Source organism: Urocitellus parryii, chromosome 7 (assembly GCF_045843805.1).
Source record: "Urocitellus parryii isolate mUroPar1 chromosome 7, mUroPar1.hap1, whole genome shotgun sequence".
In the NCBI taxonomy this organism is placed as follows: Eukaryota; Metazoa; Chordata; class Mammalia; order Rodentia; family Sciuridae; genus Urocitellus; species Urocitellus parryii.
The window spans coordinates 326988-347664 of NC_135537.1; the positions used below are offsets into that span (position 1 = coordinate 326988).

At 45.8% G+C, this 20677-nt stretch overlaps 1 protein-coding gene across 2 annotated transcripts in view; it reads left to right on the forward strand.

Moving 5' to 3' along the window:
• The first annotated feature begins 15569 nt into the window (after positions 1-15569).
• Positions 15570-20677, forward strand: part of Arhgap39 (Rho GTPase activating protein 39) — a 79736-nt gene continuing 74628 nt past the window's right edge. For both annotated transcript variants that reach the window (XM_026409901.2, XM_026409902.2), the window contains exon 1: positions 15570-15692. The gene's annotated coding sequence lies outside the window, so the exon portion shown is untranslated. The remainder of the gene's footprint in view (positions 15693-20677) is intronic.

The window sequence follows — 20677 nt, forward strand, 5'->3', positions numbered from 1 at the left end:
ATATTAAAAAAATTCTCTCTCTCTCTCTCTCTTAAAAAAAAAAAAGAATCCAAGGAAGGGGGCTGGGGCTGTAGCTCAGTGGCAGGGCAATTGCCGGGCATGTGTGAGGCACTGAGTTTGATCCTCAGCACCACATAAAAATAAATAAACGAAATAGAGGTATTGTGTCCAAATATAACTAAAAAATAAATATTTTAAAAATAAAATAAAATAAATAAATGAATAAATACTTTTTTTTTTTTTTTAAGAGCCAGGTGTGGTGGCACACGCCTTTGATCCCAGCACTTGAAAGGCTGAGATGGGAGGATCAGGAGTTTGAAGCCAGCCAACAGCGTGGCCCAGGGCCACTGCAGACGGTGCTAAGCCTAGTGGGCAGCCAGCCTTCACGTGCTCCCATGCTTTCCTTCTGACCACTCCTCCCACTGTCAGTTATTTCCAGGAAGAGCCCAGCCATGGTGGCCAAGTCTCAGGTGAGCTGGCCTTCAGAGAGCAATGCCATCTGGGCCTCACAGTTTTAGCCTGGAGTCCCTCACCCAGCACACCCTTGGGGCTCAGAATAGAATTTTCCCTGGATCCAGGCCCACCTTGCCAGCTACTCCTTCCCACCAAGCTGAGCTGATCACAGGGCTTGGAGAGAGACCCCAGTTTTGAGGGTACAGTATTTCCACACAGTTACCCTTTCCCCTGCCCACCTCTACCCACCAATACTTTTCCCCAGCATCTATCTGGAAGGCTGGAAGATGCACAAAGAGCCTCTACCTGTACCCTCAGATTGGGTGAGGGGTTCTGAGTAGCAAGCACCTATTATTATAGTACATGATGACCTTCAAGGACGTTGCTCTGTAATTTACTTTGGAAAAGGCACAGTACCTGGGTCCCCAGCAGAGAGAGCTCTACTGGGACATGATGCTGGAGAACTACCATACCCTGAGGGCTCTGGGTGAGCACCACATAGTGGGGCCTTAGTTCCTGCATCCCAGTGCCTGGTCTCTGGGCTCTCTTGGTGCTCAGTAGACCAAACACCCCAGTCCAGGTCAGTGCCCTTGTTCTATAGGGAATGTCTAGTGGACTCATCCTCTAATCCCTTTCTCTTTGAACCTCCTCTGGGGCCCTTCTCCTCTGTTCTCCTCAGTGGCCCTCAGGCTGGGCAGGTTTGATTTTCCAGCAGTGACAGTTATCTTCTTGATGAACAGAGTTTCCAGAGTTCAGATCCAGGGTCATCTCTGGAGGAGGAATGTCAAGGATTGTGGCCCTGTGGGTCCTCCCTGTACAGGTGAATGACAGCAAGTTTCCCAGGGAAGTGCTGTATGTAAGCTGCAAGCAATGTAGCACGGAGGGCAGATGGCCTGGATTGTCCTTTGTGGGGAGCCACATTGAGGTACCATGCCTTTCAGTCCTGATGCACCCACGGGGATCTGAAAGATCACTGTAGTGTGATGCTGTAGTGCCATGACTCCTGACTCGGTCTCCCTGCCCGCACCTCAGAGGCCAGTCTTCTGAGTGGGCATACCCCTGGGGTTGAACCACACTCACCTGTTCTTTTGTAATCCTACCCCTTTGCTGTTTGGGATAGAGTGTTCCATGGAAACGCCCTTTGTGTGTCCCCTTCTCTTGCTCTGCCTTTGGGTGTGGCCTTCTTAGATGTCAGTCAATCTACTGACAGCAGACATCAGGAAGCTGGACTCAACTCCTTGAAACCTGACCCTGGCCTCATTTGAGTGGTTCTCCCCAATAAAATAATTCAGTACTCACTCTCTCTTTTTCCACGGACCCCTAAGGTCAGAGGAGCCATCATAGGACCCAAAGAAAAAGGTATCTTTGACTCTGGTGTGATTATTTCATGCAGCCCAGTTCCCCTGGAGTGACCCTGAGTGTTTTAGTCCTGAGAAATGCGACAGTCCTTTACCAACTCCCCTCCTGCCCCTATCCCTCCAAGTACAAGTCCACAGTGACACAATGTGCTGCTGCTCAGGTGAGATGCTCATTTTCTCGGTGTCTACATGATAGGCCAATTAGGACTTGGGTTTCATTATAAACAGGACACTGCACTGTGTCTACATTTGGAACATGCCATCAGCAGAAGGACCCTTTCACTCATTCCATCAACATTCCTGTCACTCATTCCATCAACAAGCCCGAATTGAGTGCACCCATGTGTAGTCATTCTTCTAAGTGCTGAGGTTAAGATTAAGCAAAACCAAGTCTTTGCATGGAGTTTGCATGTTGGTCTTGGGCGGGGGGTGGGGTGGGAGGGGCATCCAGCTAGAGAGGAATTCTCTGTCCTGAACTTGATGTCCTATTGTTGACTCCCCATTAGGCTGCCAACTCCATGGGGGCAGGGTCTCTATTCCTAACTGAACTCCTGGCACCAGGATCTATGTCTGGCTCTTAGAAGGCACATGGCAGGCACTGAGCAGCTGTGCTCCTTTAGTTGTCAGCACTAAAATGAAAGGGAAAAAACATAGTCTGTTTAGGGTTCAGTGCTAACCTGTTTCTGGTATCCACTGGAGGTCTTAAAACATATCCCTACATGGGGATTGTAAGTGGGGGACACCTGTACCTTCCTTCTCCTTTCACAGGCAAGCCTTTAATTTCCCTTCTGTGTTTCAGATTTTCAAGTCAAGACAAAGTGTCATCAGTTAACTTCAAAGGAAAAATCTTTTGGAAAAGAATTTCAAGCAATGACTCAGAAAGTTTCCCTAAGAGGCAATCCAGAGGCATCTAAGTCTCAACAGGCTTTTAGGACCAAGGCAGGAGCAGAACATTCATGTAAAAAAAAATCATAGGAATGGGCAGAAGGAAGTTCTTTTCCCAAAAGAAAGGTTCCAGGCAAATGGCCAGCACCCCTGAAAACCAACACAGCAGGGAAAGACCAGAAATACAACAAATTGGAATGTGTGTTTCTGGGTGCAGAGGCATCAGAGGGATGGGCCAGGACAAAACACTGGTGGATAGAGGGTAGGTAGCCAAGGTGTTCCGTGGGAACCAGGCCTGAGTGGTCAGGTGGCCGGTCCCAATGGGTCAAAGCCTATGGATATCATGTGTGTGGGAACTTTTTCAGCAAAAACTCACACCTTTTTTGACTTCAGAAAATTCATACTAGAGGGGCTGGGGGTGTGGCTTAAGCGGTAGCGCGCTCGCCTGGCATGCGTGCAGCACCACATACAAACAAAGATGTTGTGTCCGCCGAAAACTAAAAAATAAATATTAAAATTCTCTCTCTCTCTCTCCTCTCTCTCTCCCCCCTCTCTCTCTCTCTCTCTCTCTCTCTCTCTCTCTCTCTCTCTCTCTCTCTTTCTCTCTCTAAAAAAAAGAGTCAAAAAAATAAATAAAAGGCTGGGGATGTGGCTCAAGCAGTAGCGCGCTCGCCTGGCATGCGTGCGGCCCAGGTTCGATCCTCCAGCACCACATACAAACAAGGGTGTTGTGTCCGCCAATAACTAATAAATAAATAAATAAATAATAAATAAATAAAATAAAAGGTATTGTGTCCATCTACAACTAAAAAAATTTTTTTTAAACATTTATTTTTTAGTTCTCGGCGGACACAACATCTTTGTTGGTATGTGGTGCTGAGGATCGAACCCAGGCCGCACGCATGCCAGGCGAGCGCGCTACTGCTTGAGCCACATCCCCAGCCCACAACTAAAAATTTTTTAAAAAAAAGAAAATTCATACTAGAGAGAAGCCCTGTGGATGAATTCAGTGTGGGAAAAAATTCCATCATGACTCAATCCTTAATGGACATCAGAGAGTTCACTAGATAGAAACCGTACCTGTGTAATGAATGTAGCAAGGGATTTAATAGGAATTCAAACTTTTTTCTTTTTTTTTTTTTTTGTGGTCCTGGGGATTGAAACCAGGGCTTTTGGCATGTAAGGCAAACACTCTACCACCTGAGCTATATACCCAGCCCCAAACCTTTATTTTAAATATCTATAATTTTTTTTTAGTTATAGATGGACACAATACCTTTATTTTGTTTATTTTTAAGTGGTGCTGAGGATTAAACCCAGTGCTTCACACATGCTAGGCAAGTGCTCTACCACAGAGCCTCAACCCCCGCCTTCAAATCTTATTAAACATCAGTTGGTAGAGAAGCTCTGCAAATGTAATGAGTGTGGGAAAGCCTTTAATCAGAAAGCAAATCTCATTAAACATCAGAGTTCATACAGGAGTAAAGCCCTTGGCATGTAGTTTGGGGAAGCTTCAGCCAGCTGTCACACTCGACCCTCCATCGAGGTTATGTCCTACAGAAAGGCCCTATAGATGCTAGGAGTGTGGCAAAGGCTTTGGTCAAATATAGCACCTGACTGGTTACCAAAGAATGAAAGTCGGGATGAGCCCTATGTGTGCACCGAGTGTGAGTGAGTCTTTTTCAGACGTCACACTTGATTTACCACCACAGAACACACTCCAGAAGGAAGCCCCATGAGTTCCACCAGCAAGGGAAAGCTTCAGCCAGAACTCCACCCTCATCAGACACCAGCTCACCCACAGGTACAGAGCATGTACCAGCCAAGTGGATGTGCCACGTCCACAGCATGAGCTGCCTCCCAGCACTGCCACAAGAGTTCAGGAGGAGCCTTCCCTTGGTGCCTGCAGAAACATCTAGGAATATGGCAAAGGCAGAAATGCTTTCTGCTAGCTCATCAGGCAGTGTCTGGGGTTCCTAGTGCAGGGCCCTGTGGGTGCAATGGGTGTGGAAGAAGCATCTAGTAAGAAAGGTTTTGGTGCACTGTGGCAGAAGGTAGGCTTCTAGGGGTCACCATTGCCAGCAGGTTCTTGCCCATGGTAGCTGCCCCCTGTGGTGTACTATTATGGAATGGGGACAAAGACAGCCTTAGGAGAAGCCAGTGATATATTATGTGGCCTGATCCCAGAATGTAGGCCAAGAGAGAAGCAGGTTAAGAAGTGAGTCCCCAGGATGGGTCATAGGAAAACGTGAAACTGTGTTTTGATGGGGGGCAATCTACCAGGGATTGAACTCAAGGACATTGGACCCCTGAGCCACATCCCCAGCCCTACTTTGTATTTTATTTAGAGACAGGGTTTCATCGAGTTGCTTAGCACCTCCCTGTTGCTGAGACTGGCTTTGAACTCCCGATCCTCCTGCCTCAGCCTCTTGAGCTGCTGGGATTACAGGTGTGAGGTGAAGCTGTTTGGTAGTGGCCAAACCTTTATCCGGAATGGCGTGATAAGCAGGGCCTGCATGAAACACCTACATAGAGGAGAGAAGCAGGACACTGACAGGGAGGTCAGGGTCAACTGGGGAATCAGAGTCAGATGGATTCCATGAGGGAAGGATTGGAACCAGAACTTGAAAACTGGTAGGATGATGGCAAAAAGGGCCAGAAGGCTTAGAGATGGAGATAAGGGAAAGGCCCACTCTTGATGCTAAATATCAGGAGTGGCAGACCTGGATGGGAGCTTGGCCTGTGGGCTCCTCCTGATGTCTGTGGACACATGTAGCTTTTTTTTTTTTTAATATTTATTTTTTAGTTGTAGTTGGACACAATACCTCTATTTCACTTATTTATTTTTATGTGGTGTGCTGAGGATTGAACCCAGGGTCTTGCATGTGCGAGGCAAGTGTTCTACCACTGAGCCACAACCCCAGCACCCCTGCACATCTAGTTTTTTTGAGCAGAAGGATTTGGAGTTCAGCTCCATGGACATCTCTGCCCATGGAGTGCAGGCATCTTGAGGCTCACTGTGTGTGCCTGCTGGGCCTCGTGCCAAATGCTATCCAGATGTGATGCAGAGGCTTCTCTGAGACTGCAAGTCTTTTTTCCTTCCCTCCTTTCTTTGTCCCTTCCATCCTATTTTTTTTTTTAACAGGGTCAATCAGGTTCCAGGCTGGCCTTGAACTCCTAGGCTCAAGCAATCCTCTTGCCCAAGTCTCCCATGTAGTTGAGACTAAGCATATGCCACTGTACCTGGCTAAAATGTATACTATCCTTTGGTGTATGTGATTTTAATTTACATGACATGTTGATAAGCTTTCCATTACTGTAATGAATACCTGTGATAACCCACTTACAGAAAGGAAAGGTTTGTTTTGGATCAGAGCCTTAGAGGTTTCAGTTGATCCCATTGCTCTTGAGCCTTTGAGGAAGAATGTGGTGGAACAGAACCACTCATCTTGTCACCAGAAAGCAAGAGAAAGGACAGGACAGAGTCTCACAGTCCCCTTCAAGGATATGGCCCCATGACAAGAAGACCTCCGACCAGGCCCCATCCTCAACTCCACCACCTCTAACAGTGCCATGCTGGGGAGATTTTAGGGGACAATGTTTATTTGGTTTTGGTACTGGGGATTGAACCCAGGGATGCTTATCTGCTTAGCTACATCCCCAGCCCTTTTTATTTTTTATTTTGAGACAGGGTCTAATGTGGGGAGCCACTCTGAATGATTTGCGCCTTCCATCCTGAAGCAAGAGGCTTTGACCGATCACTACATTTCGTAGTGATCTGGTCATGGTCCCAGTCAGGAAGTTGAAGGCATGACTTCAGATGTAGGCATGTCACCCATGGAGTTGAGCCACGCTCACCTGTTCCTTTGTAATAATACCCCTTTGCCCTGTTTGGGATAGAATGTTCCATGGAAATGCCCTCTGTGTGTCCCTTCTCTTGCTCTGCCTTTGGGTGTGGCCTTCCTAGATGTCAGTCAACCTGCTGACAGCAGACATCACTAAGCTAGACTCAATCCCCTGAAACCTGACTCTTTGCCTCATTTGAATGGCTTCTCAATAAAAGGGTTCAGCTCACTGGCTCTCTCTCTCTCTCTCTCTCTCTCTCTCTCTCTCTCTCTCTCTCTCTCTCTCTCCCCCTCTCCCTCCCCTTAAGGTCAGAGGAACGGTCATAGGACCCCAAAGAAAAAGGTATCTCTATCTCTGTCTCTTGTGTAATTATTTTGTGCAGCCCAGTTCACCTCAAGTGACCCTGAGTGTTTTAGTCGTGAGGAACTCAACAGTCTAAGGCTCTTCAGCCCTCGCTAAATTGCTGAGTCTGGCCTTAAACTTGCAATCCTCCTGCCTCAGCTTCCCAAGTCACTAGGATTACCAGCATGTGCCACCACACCCTCCCCTTTGGGGGATATTTAACATGCAAACTGTAGCATGTAGTTCAGTGTAAGTCCCATTTAATTATTTTTTTTTATGCAACTCTTCCTTTTGGGATCTCCTCTTGCTATGTGTAGCTGGTTCTTTGTTCCCAGCTGCTGTAGAATATATACTTCAGGGTGCACTCCCTGCATTCTATTTACACATCACCTAATGATGGACTTCCACATTGCCTCTTAGTCTCCACTGCTGCAAACAGGGCTGCACTGAGTATCTGCTTCCACAGTCTCTATGGACCTAGGCAAAAATTCCTCTGGGTTACCCACCTGCAAAGGTTTGTTGGTTCATAGGATATGCCACCATCCACACCAGGCTGCCTTTTGGGGCTCCTTATGCCACTCACATTCTCATTAGCAGTGCTTGGGAATTCTTGGTTTGCCATGTCCTTGTCCACACTGAGTGACACAGAGTTCCCTGTTTTTTTTTTTTTTTGTTTGTTTGTTTTTTTGAACCAGATGTGTAAACAAAGACATCACAGTTGTTTCAATTTTCCTTTCATGGATTCCAAGTGAGTTTGATGACCCCAATACTATCCATATATTTTTCCATATATATATATATATATATATATATATATATATACATACATTTTTTAACTTTTCTATTGAGTTCCTTTATTTTTGTCTTCTTAAAGATTTGCAAGAGTTCTTGTGTATTCTAGATGTGAGTCATTTTTCAGGTTTAAATTGCAGATCTCTTCTAGTGTACCATCTGTTAAATTTGCAATGACATCTGTTTAAATAGAAATAAATTTAAAGTAATAATATTAGCTTTTTTTTTTTTAGTTTTGCCTTGAGCTTTGTGGTTTTGGGAAGTTTTTGCTCTCTCCAATGTCATCAGGATACTTTACTGTGTTTTATCCTATTCTTGTTTTAATTTTACTTTCCACATTTATGTTTGTAATCCATTGGGAAACCAACTTAGTACACTTAAGGTGTAGATCCAGCTTAACTTTTCTCCATATAGCTCCCCCAAAGATATTAAACAATCAATCTTCCCCCATTAGTTTTTTCCTTTTTTTTTTTTTTTCCTTTTTATTTTGCAGTACTGGGGATTGAACCAGGGGTGCTCTATCATGGAGCTACATACACCCCTAGCCCTTTTTTACATTTTATTTTGAGACAGTGTGTCACTAAGTTGCCCAACCTAGCCTTGAACTTTGAATCCTTCAGCCTCCCAGGTAACTGAGATTATAGGTGTGTACCACCACACCTGGGTTTATATTGATCTTAAAGGGTTTCCATCTAAAGATTTTCAGAATTATTCTGAGAATAATGAATATAGGATTTTGGTATATATTCTCTATATGTATAGTTAATAAATAAATTTTTATATCCTCAGGGTTTTGTTTGTTTGTTTGTTTTGGTACTAGAATTAGACCCAGAGGCACTTTTACCACTAAGTCACATCTATAGCCATTTTTTTTTTTTTTTTTGAGACAGGGTCTTGCTAAATTTCTTATGGCCTCAATAATTGCTGAAGCTGACCTCAAACTGTGATCCTCCTGCATCAGCCTCTCAAGCCCCTGGGATTACAAGCCTGAGCCACCACAGCAGCTATTCTTTTTTTTTTTTTTTTTTTTTTAAGAGAGAGTGAGAGAGGAGAGAGAGAGAGAGAGAGAATTTTTAATATTTATTTTTTTTTTAGTTCTCGGCGGACACAACATCTTTGTTGGTATGTGGTGCTGAGGATCGAACCCGGGCCGCACGCATGCCAGGCGAGCATGCTACCGCTTGAGCCACATCCCCAGCCCAGCTATTCTTAATTTTTATTTCTTGGTACCTGGGGATTGAACTCAGGGGTGCTTTACTACTGAGCCGCATCCCCAGCCCTTTTTATTGTTTGTTTTGAGGCAGGGTTTTGCCAAGTTGCTGAGGCTGGCTTTGAATTTGTGATGTTTCTCCTTTGGCTTTCTAAGCATAGAGGTATGTGCCACTGTGCCAGGCTATATTCTTAGTTTTTAAAGTTTCTATTATAAAGGAATGTTGACGTTTATGAAAAATTGAGATGAGTCTGTGGTTTCATCTTTAGTTCAATGATGTGGGGAATTAACATTGATTTTTCTGATGTCATCCTTATATTTTTACATATTCTTGAACCTTCTGCATTTTCATATGTGTGCATTCAGCTAACAATATTTTATGAAGGAATTTCACATTTATATTTTTTAAAAAATCTTTCTAAAACTTTATTAGTTTACTTTTTTATGTGGTGCTGAGGATTGAACCCAGTGCCTCACACATTTTAGGCAAGTGCTCTATCACTGAGCTGCAACCCCAGCCCCACATTTGTTTTTAAGTGAGATGAGCCTTTAATATTTTTTCTTCTGCCATCCTTATCTACTTTAAGAATCAAGATTAGCCAAGCATGGTGTCATAGGCCTCTAATCCCAGTGATTGGGAGGCTGAGGCAGGAGGATAGCAAATTTGAATCCAGCCTCAGCAACTCAGTGAGACCTTGTCTCAAAATAAAAAAGGATTGGAGTAAAGTGGCCCTGGGGGTTCAACCCTAGTTCACACACACAATCAAGATGAGAGTGGCTTAGGAAGTGAGGTAGGCAAAGGGCGTGGGGGCGCTTGCCTGTAATCCCAGGGACTTTGGAAGCTGAGGCAGGAGGATGGCGTGTTCAAAGCCAGCCTCAACAAAAGTGAAGCCCTAAGCAACCCATTGAAACCCTGTTTCTAAATAAAGTACAAAATAGGGCTGGGTATTTTGGTACCAGTGGGCAAGTACCCCTGAGTTCAATAACCAGTACCGCCCTCCCAAAAAAGAAGTGAGATAGGCATCCTCCTTTTTTTTTTAATATTTGTTTTTTAGTTATAGTTGGACACAATATCTTTAATTAATTTATTTATTTTTATGTGGTGCTGAGGATCGAAACCAGGGCCTTGCCTGTGCTAGGGGAGCGCTCTACCGCTGAACTACAACCCCAGCCCAGGCATCCTACTTTTTAAAACAATTTTTAGGTAGGTACTGTTTCTTTAAAGATCCATCAAACTCACCTATTAAACTGTCCCTAAATGGTATGTGGGAGAAGTGTCTGTCACAATTACTAGTTGTCCTCCTGTGTTCTTTTGTACCAACTTTGACAGTTTTTCTTTTCCCAGAAACTTGAAAAGATTTCATTTAAAATGTGTTCCTATATTATTATTTATACCATTCTTTTTTTAAAAATATTTTTAATTTTTTTTTTAGTTGGCGGACACAACATCTTTGTTGGTATGTGGTGCTGAGGATCGAACCCGGGCCGCACGCATGCCAGGAGAGCGCACTACCACTTGAGCCACATCCCCAGCCCCTATACCATTCTTATTTTAATTTTTTAGTCTTCTTTCCATTCTGCACGTAGTATATTTACAAATTCTCTCTTTCTGAATAGAAATTCATTGGATTAGAGATAGATAGATAAGGGAAGGGAGAGGAGATGGAACAGGAAAGACAGTAGAATGAACAAGAGATAACTTTCCTATGTTCTTATGTGAATTCATGACCAGTGAAACTTCACATCATATACAATGCAAGAATGGGATCAAAATTCTAATGGTTTGCACCCCATGTATGTATATGAAAATACACTCTACTGTCGTGTATATCGCAACAGAACAAACAAACAGAACACGTGCCTGCTTCCCTTAGCTTCTAAGCCAACAGATGTCACATCTGTGGGGTTGTCATCAATAGATCCTAAGGCACCTGTCTGTCACTCTCAACCACTGTCACCATTTAATATGATCAAACATGGGTTGCCATTAGGAGGCAGGGTGGTAATGAACATGTTCATTGCATTCTCAGACTTTCAGGCCTGTCCAATTCTAAAATAACTATTAAACATTATAAAATCAAAAAAGCACTGTGTTGTAAATGTTAAAACTGTCTTGGAACCGTGAATGTCTGGACCCAAGTCTGTCCCACACTAACTAGGAGACTGCTGGCCTGTTGCCTTCTGCATTTGTTTTCCCTCTGTGAAATGGAAATGACAGCTCGGGATACTTTTGTGATATCAGGGTTAAATGGATGTTATTCCATAGTCAGGCCAAGTGGGAGAGGGTCCCAGAGCCCCTGAACCCCTGAGAGAAGATGTTAGGAGGTAGGAGATATCTCTGAATGACATGGTTGCATTTTGTCCCCACTAATACACACCCCTCCAGTGGGCCAGGCTCACCAGGGAACCAGAGTGGTGAAAGAAAATAAGCTACATCATTCTCAGTTACTGCAACATTATTCACAGTAGCCAAGAGACAGAAGTAACCAAGACTTCATCCACAGATGAATGGATAAAGGACATGTATCTACTTCATGAATTTTACTCAGCCTTAAAGAGGAAGGAAATGATGACACATGCTAGAAAATAGATGAACCTGGAGTATATAATGCTAAATGAAGTACACCAGACACAGAATGGCAGATATCGTGTGATCCACTTACACAGAGTAGTCAAACTCACAGGAGACACAAAATAGGAGGGTGATTGCCAGGAGCCACGGGAGGAAGCAATGCAGTTAACATGTACTGTGCACAGTTTCCATGTGGGAAGATGAAAAAACTCTAGACGGGGATGGTGGTGTTGGTTGCAAAAGAATGTAAATGTACTAATGCCACTGAACTGCCCACCTAAAAAAGGTTAGAGTGGTAAAGTTTATGTGTGTTTTACCACAATCAAAAAATTTAAAAAATATATATATTTTTTTGTACTGGGATTGAAGTCAGGGGCACTCAACCACTGAGCCATATCCTCAATCCTATTTTGTATTTTATTTGAGACAGGGTCTCACTGCTGCTTAGCACCTCCCTGCTGCTGAGGCTGGCTTTGAACTTGAGATCCTCCTGTCTCAGCCTCCTGAGCTGCTGGGATTGCAGGTGTGTGTCACGACACCTGGTCCCACAGCTGGCTCTATTTTGTATTTTATTTAGAGACAAGGTCTCACTGAGTTGCTTAGTGTCCCACCATTGCTGAGGCTGGCTTTGAACTTGCAATTTTCCTGTCTCAGCCTTCCCAGGGGCTGGGATTACAGATGTGCGCCACTGCACCCATCTAAATAAATAAATAAATACACACACACACACACACACACACACACACTTGATATTTTAGTAGTTGTCAATGGATATTTATTTATTTATTTATTTATTTATATGTGGTACTGAGGATCGAACCCAGTGCCTCACACATTCCAGGCAAGTGCGCTACCGCTGAGCCACAGCCTCAACCCCCTAAATATAAAGGAAAAAAAATCTATTTATTGTGCATAAGTCTTGCATCATCTTCATTAATTCTTTTTGTTTGTTCATTTATTAACAAATATTTATTGACCTGAGCATTGGGGATGCAACAACGAGCCAAGAAGGCATTGGGAAACTGATATTCCAAGTGCACATGTATGTGGGTAGCTTGAGTTCACCAAGGCAGCAGCCTAGCTATGAAGGAATAAGATCCCAGGACTGAGCCCAGAGCCATCTCACCTTGAGAAATCAGGAAAGTGAGAAGCTAGGAGAGGAGTAAGATGGTGAGGCAGCAAGATCTGAAAGGTGACTATCCATTCCTCTAGGGAATGCCTTATTAACCTTTCCAAACCATCAATTCTTAGTTTGCTGATATTCTGTATTTTGCTGTTCTTTATTATATTGATTACTGATTTTTTTTTCTAATTTGGAATGCTGCTCTCCTTTCCCAACATCTAGAGCATAGGTGAATATTTTCCAATTGTTCTTATAAAAACTCTATTTTAAATTCCTTCAATTAGTTTATTCCCGAAATTTTTATTGTTTTTCAGCCTATTATTATTATTATTGGTTCTAGGATATTGAAACCAGGGACTCACACATGCTAAGCACAGTACGTGGTCACAGAGCTACACTCCAGTCCTAATTTATTAAATTTTTATTTCCTTTTTTTTTTTTTGTACCAGGGGTGTTGAACTCAGGGGCACCCAAACACTGATCACATCCCCAGTCCTTTTTTGTATTTTATTTATTTTTTGTAGTTGTAGATGAACAGAATGTCTTTGTTTATTTTTATGTGGTGCTGAGGATGGAACTCAATGCCTCACCCATGCTAGGCAAGCGTTCTACCGCTGAGCTACAGCCCCAGCTCTTTTTTTTTTTTTTTGTATTTTATTTAGAGAGTCCCACTGAGTTATTTAGGGCCTCACCATTGCTGAGGCTGGCTTTGAACTCAGCAATCCTCCTACCTCAGCCTCCTAAGTCGCAGGGATTACAGGTGTGTGCACCACCATGCCCAGCTTTTATTTCCTTTTTAACTGAAGAATGTAGTGGGGGCTATTTCATTGTATCTGGGATGTATCTCACTTATTCCTTTGTAATTACTTTCAAATTTTAGTCCTTTTGTGCTAGATTATACTCTGAGTGACACTGATCCTCTGGAATTTGAATCAGTGCCATGGTCAGTTTTTGTGAAATTACCTTGTTTGCATCTTCCACCTTTTAGATATAATGTTATTTCTATATCTCTTAGTTTAAGTTTGTTAACCATGTTATTCAAGTATTCTGTATTTTGGCTCGTTTCTGCCTGATTTATCAGAGGTGTTAAAATTCTGTTCACAGTGGTTGACTTGTCTATCTCACCAAAGATCAGTTTCAAGTATGTTAATGAATATATTAATATAGTTAATTATTTATAATTTTCTGAGAATATAATTTCCCCTTGGTCCTTTATAACATTTTGTACTTATGTTCTACTTTTTCTAACATTAAAATTGCTATCTTGCATTTACTTTGTGTCATATCCCCTTAACCTATCTTTTCCCACATTTTAATTTTCAGTTACATAAATGTTCACACCTGTTGGGAAGGAGAGTAGAAATAGAAAATAATCCCCACTACTAGGTCTACCCCTTTTTCTAAGAAAATCCTCGCCCTCTATCTTTGCTTACACTCACATAGAAGGTGAAGGCAAAGGATGTTGTTCCCTCCCCCAGAAGTCCTCAATAATTGCATTTGCACCTTTCTAGGATGTGTGGATACGGTTGCCCGAAATCCTCACCCAAACTCTGACCTCGATTTGTGCTACAAGTGTGGACACACAGGGTCATCCCCTCACAATCACAGACCTGTACAGCCAGTGCTACCATCCACAAAGGCCACATGTTGGACGTTCAGACAGGGCAACAAGATAACAGAAGAATGCTCTACACTGCACAAAAAGTGACCTAAGCAAGAACATTTTTATGGAATCGGTGGAAGAGAGAAAAAGAAATAAAACAAGATGATATTGAGGTGCTGGCACAGTCATTAAGGGAATAGTGGAGTCCCCAGGGAGGGGACTTTTATAATGAACAGAGAGAGTGTGTTTGCATGATCTTGGAAATTATTCAATGGAGATGGGCAAACTGACAATGCAGGAGAAAGGCATGGATTCCAGTTCCCTGAAGCAATTGTATTTGATAGGAGAAGAGAAATACGAAGGCCTACTTTCTGGAGAGAAAGTGAAAGGCAGGGGATGGATGTGATGAGCCTGCGGTTTGGTGATGGGTGTTTTGGTCCCCTCTGGGAGGCTTAACTAGGGGGATCTGAGAAGTTATCTGATAGCGGGGAGACATGCCCTCTTGGAGATTGCTTAAGAGTGTGAAGTGCTCTTTCTGCGAATGTGGTCAAGGATTCCAACGGAAGCCCATCAGGCCGGCTGGTGACGTTTCTCCAGAGGCCTCGGAGGAGAAGGGTCGGGCTCATCCAGCTGGGTTTCCTCAGGTGAGCGCAATGCAGAGCAAGCTGAAGGTACACTCGTCCACGTGCACTGGGGTGCAGCGAGTGATGACTCGGGGGAAGTGCAGAGTGTGAGTCCGAAGCGGACCCGCAGGCGGCAAGCAGAGGTGCAGAGTAGGTGCACCTCTCGGTGTCGGAACGCCGAAGACGGAATGGTGTGCTGCCGCGGGAGCTTCCGCGGTTTCATATCCTTCTTATTGCTAGAAATGCAAGTTAAATACGACTTCTAGAAATGAATGTAGCAAAAGGGAGCATTATTAGAAAGGCTGAAACCGAGAAAAAAAACGATAGACACAAAGAAAATGATAAGGAGCAGTTCGATTTGGAGGACGCGAGATATTTTAGCCAGGCTACCTCTCCAGAGTCGAGGAAGGGGGAAATTTCAGATGCAGGAAGGCCAGCATGGTGCGCACAAGTGAAATCATACCAAATACAGAACCGGACGCGCCACGGGTGACCCACCATCAGCTGAGAAGCGCCGGAAGCACCCGGGCCGTGCGGGTTCAGGGAGCGCAGGTGCCACTGGAGTCGCGCGGCGCTGGGGGCGGGGTCAGGAGCGGGGCGGTGCCAGGACCAGCTCCCGGCACGCCACGCGCCAGCGCAAGCGCAGTGGTGCCAGGCGGGGCGCCCCCTGGCGGCGGCGGCGGTGCGGGGGCGGAGCCGGAGGCGGGGGGTTGCGCTTGGTGACGGGGGACGCGGGGCCGCAGCGCACTGGGCCGGCCGCAGCGGAGGAGGACTCGGACCGCGGGTGGCTGTGGCGGCGGCGGCCCGGTAGCCGCGGACAGATTGGGCGCGGCGCGCGGCCCAGGATGAAGGGCCGTGGCGGCGCGGCCCGCGTGCAGCCGGCCGGTGAGAACGCGGGTGGTGGGCGGCGCGGCCGGGAAGATGGCGGAGAGGTTGCGCTGAGGCCCGGCGTCCGGGCCCGGGCGGAGGCCCCGGCCGGCCGGCGCAAGGAATTCGGTCCTGCAGAGACCGAAGGGGCGCGAGGGGCCGGGCGGGAGGCGCCGAGGCCGCGAGGGGACGAAGCACACGCCGCGGGGTGTGAGGGTGGGTGTGAATCCGCGAATGTGCCCGGCCCGGGGGTGCGTGAGTGTGCCCCTGCTCGAGGGTGGGCATTCTAAGTGTGAGGGGCGGGAATATGGTTGAAGTGAGTCGGATCTAGGGGTCGGAGTGAATGCTTGTGTGCCCCTGCTCGAGGATAGCGATGAGTGTGAGAATGCCTGGCCGGAGGGTGGTGGTGGTTGTGATTGTGCCCGGCTTGAGGGCGGGTGTGTGTGCCTGAGGACAGGTGTGAGTGCGTGGGCCCCCAGCAGGACAGGTGTGAGCGCATGTGTGCCTGGCCCTGGACAGGTGTGAGTGCGTGTCCCTGACCAGAGGATGGGTGTGAATGTGCCCAGCACGAGGACAGGTGTGAGTGTGTGTGTGCCCCGCCTGGAGACAGTGTGAGTGCATGTTTGCCAGGCTCAGGGACAGGTGTGAGTGCATGTGTGCCCAGCCTGGGGACTGGTGTGAGTGCATGTGTGCCCGGCCCGAGGACAGGTGTGAGTGTGAAGGTGCTCTTCCTGAGCGGGAGGACATCCCATTCCTCCGGGTGAGGTCGGATGGGACCAGGTGGTGGCCGCCGGGCGGGGTTCGAGCGGGCGTTGGCTGCGACCCTGATCGGGCTTTGTCCTCCGGGCCCGGGGAGTCGGTGGGCGTCTCCAGGCCGGGTCATGGCTGCCTGCGCGTGGCGTGCCTGGGTTCCGTGGCCGGCCTCTGCGGCAGAGGCGGCTTGCCCTTCCCGGGGTCTCTGGAGCTGGAGCTTCCTCGGCACATCCCGGGGGCCGGCGTGGTGTGGGTGGGGGCCGAGAGCCTGTAGTCCGGGCCTGGACATCTTTATTTTAAAACGTGCAGCCGGCTCCAGGCGCGGCAGCTGTGGGTGTGTTCCATGCTGCTGCTCCTCACCGCAGCTGCTGTGGGCGCTGCGCAGCCTTCAGCGGCAAAAATGCGGCTGGGCCCCCTCCCCCTTCAGTGTTGCGGGGGTTTGACCAAGCCTCCAGTGACCTCTGCAGAAAAACCTACAGTTGCAAGGCTTCGGTTCCTCCCTTGGTGCAGACAATACGGACGTTTGTCTTTGAAAGCCAGGGAGGGGAATTGAGCATTGCGCCCTGAGTGCCTTCTGGAAACAGCAGGTGGTTCTGTTGGCTGCTTCTCTTTCACAATGAGTCTGGGAAGAGAGGAAGAGTGATGGAGGTTTGACGGGACAGCCCAGGATCCATTCATTCCTTAAGCCATCTTGGATGCCCGACTGCTGGAAGGAAAGAGAGGTGCCTCCCTCCTGCGCTTGGTCTAGTGAGCCGGGGAAGAAGGGACAAGAGGGTTTTTCTGGAGCCAGACTGACCGCTTTTGAGTCATGACTCTTCGTTTACTGGCTCTGTGGTTTTAGGCAAGTACTCTTTGGCTTTGGTTCTTCAGCTGTAAAATGGGTACGCTAAGTAGTACTGGCTCCGGAGACTTGTTGTGAGTGAACTAAAACTTGCAAAACCCGTTGTCCCTGGCACTTGTATTTTAAAAAGCTAGGGATTGTTCTTACAGCCAAGGTTCTGGCCTGGCAGGGTTAGGTGTGGGTGGGATTGGGTGCTACAGGGTGCATGTGCTGGATCATGGGCTCTTCAGTTATCCCCAGCACTATTGGTAGATAGTGTAGTATTATACTAGTTTGAAATCGGGGTCTATTGCTTCTTCCACAAACAAGCTGAGGTTATATTAGGAAAAACAGATTTTTATAAAGGTAAAAGAAGGAATCTTGTGTACTTATGTAAGTTATTTATTTATTTTTTTTTTAAAGAGAGAGAATTTTTTTAATATTTATTTTTTAGTTTTCGGCGGACACAACATCTTTGTTTGTATGTGGTGCTGAGGATCGAACCCGCGTCGCATGCATGCCAGGCAAGCGAGCTATCGCTTGAGCCACATCCCCAGCCCCTTACGTAAGTTATTATATAGAACTGTTTTTTAAAATATCTTCAGAGAAAGAGTGCTTCTAATGAACTATCTTGGAATACCATGGAACTTTCTGTCCTTGGTTAGGTAGGATTGTTCCTGGGTAAGGTCCAGAGGACTGAGTCAAACCTCCAAGCCATGTTGCTCTCCACAGAGTTGCTTTAGTTTAGCTCCTTAAAATAAACCTTAGGTGACCATGAGGATGTGTAACATAATGAAAACTTGAATTACCAGCACAGTGATGTTCTTCTTTCCTCAAACTGTTGGAATAAGTGAAGAGTTGCTTTAGAGCAAAGTGGGGAGAAGCCACATGTTTTCCAAGGAGATGACTGTCCTTAGATCTGATCATCTCTTTCCTCTGTATCTTAGATATATTCACTTTTCTTTTTGGTCCTGGGGATTGCCCCCAGGGGTGCTTTACCACTGAACTACATCCCCAGCTTTTTTATTTATTTTTATTTATTTATTTATTTATTTTAGTTTTCAATTTAATTATAGCCCACAGGAAACTGCCTCCCTGTTTTGTCAATAAAGTTCATTGAAACAGCTACATTGCTTGTTTTTGTATTGTCAGAGGCTGCTTTAGCAAATTGAATAGTTGTGACAGGCTGTGTGGCCTGTAAAGCCTGAACCCTTCACTTCTGGTCCAGTCACAGGATAAGCATGCTTCAGAGATTCTGGAGGGAGGTGGCTGCTAGGCTTTGACTGCAAGGAGGCAACACAGGCAGAAAATGTTTTAAATTTAGGAGCAAGGGGAAGAAGATGGTTTATATGTGGTTTAAAGTTTGTATAAGAAATAATGGGAGATGAGGATGATGATAGAAAGATCTCTGCATTTAGGTTGATGACTTCAGTTTTTAATATTCTAGCTAATAAAGAACCATCACAGGGATGTGAACAGGGACTTTCCTGATGAGCAATGACAGGTGGGGTGGCCTAGAGAGGAATCAGTCCAGATCAGGGTTTTGGGACAGGTTTCTCTGGACAGTAGTAGCACATTGCCTCTGTGTTTTCTGTGGCTTCATCTTATTTCCTGCATACATTCCATTTGCTTGTGATTTTGCTTCAAGACCCAGGACCAATGCTTATGTGGGACATGCTTGTTTTTATGGCATGAGGATAGCAGAAACTCAGTTTCTCATCAGATTTCATCTTGAATTGGCAGCTCAGCTTCTATGAGCTACAGAATGCAGAGCCCTGTTGCAGGCAAGAGATTAATGTGTACTAGAGATAATACCATGATCCTCACCCCACCCCCTAGCCCTCCACAAAAATGATTGAGCCTGCTCCCTGCCATCTGGGTGGCCTCACATGGATGGGAATTAAGGTGCAGCTAAATAGCACCCCTCAGCCTAGGACACAGGAGTCTCTAAGGCTTCTCAGACTCAGTACCTGCTCTTTGGGCCTTATCCTCTGGTGCTCTGGAACTTCAGTTTGTTTGAGGCTGCTGGAAGCCTGGCTTCCTGACCTGTGTTCTCCCCTTGACTTTGAACCCCTCACTTTCTTTTCCACATAGTTGCTCAGGTGATGTGTGCCAGCCATGGTCTCACCCAGGTATTTGGCAATATCTGGAGATGCTTTTGGTTTCCTTTACTAGGAGTGGGAGACCAGGGGTCCTGATAACTCCTGCAGCCCAGGGTGGCACCCAGCTTCCCCAGAGCCTCCTAGACTGTACTCCAGAGCCCCATGTGTTCTTGACTGCTCTAACTTCAGTGATGCAGCTTTGTTGAGGCACTGGGCCAAGCCTTGCTTGGTGTTTCTTCCTTCAAAACAAGCAAAGCTCATGTGGCTCCTTCAGATCTTTGACCCTGGCTGAGGCAGCATCAGCAGGAGTCCTTCCCCACCGCCTTCAGCACCCATTTCTTTACCTCCTATCTCCTGTGGGCTCTGGGTGGTGGTTTTGGTCCCTGCACAGCCACACCTGTCTCTGCCTGGTCTGGGAGTTCCTTGAGAATAGCATATACATATAATCTTGATGTCTTGTTGTATGTTGCCTTTAACATCAATAAAGATGGGTGGGCTTGAGCTGGGTGCTGTAGTGCATGCCTGTAATCTCAGTGGTTTAGGAGACTGAGGCAGGAGGATCGACAGTTCAAAGCCAGCCTTAACAATTTAGTGAGGCCTAAAGCAACTCAGTGAGACTCTGTCTCTAAATAAAATATAGAAAATGCTTGGTGATATGGCTCAGTGGTTAAGCCATATCCCCAGGCTTGGTACCCTGGGTTCAATACCAGGTACCAAAAGACAGATGGATGGGTTTGGACTGTTGAGTGCCCAGAAAGAATGGTCAACAAGCCCAGGAGTTATTTTCTCCATTTTGGCTGCATCCAACTGACTATGGCTTCTCTCATCTTATGTTTCCTAAGTATAAATTGTTTGATTCTCAACAGATTCACTTTATTATTGATTCCTGAAAGTTTTAATTTTATATCTTTTTGAACAGATGATGTGTTCACATGGTGCAAAAGCACAAAGGGTGCTCAGCAGAGCTTGCTTCCTTTTTCTCCAGAGCCTGGTTCCCTGGAGACCTGTCTGGACCAGCTTTTCCTATCTCCTTCTGGAGATACTTTGTAACTGTATAGGCAAGCATATGTTCTTTTTTTCCTATCCTTTTAAAAACCTTTATGACCCTTGCCTTTTTCAACTATGTTTGAGGGGTCATTTTTCAGTACTTTCTTTTCCATGGCTGTGCCTTCTTCAGTGTGGACATGCTGTAATTTATCTAACCAGCTCCTGCTAGTGAACATTATGTTTTGTGCAGATAGAAATGAGGTTGCAGGTACAGCATTTTAAGTGTGTGGATGTGCCTCTTGATGCACTCCTAGAAATATTACTTATGTCTTCAGTCGTTT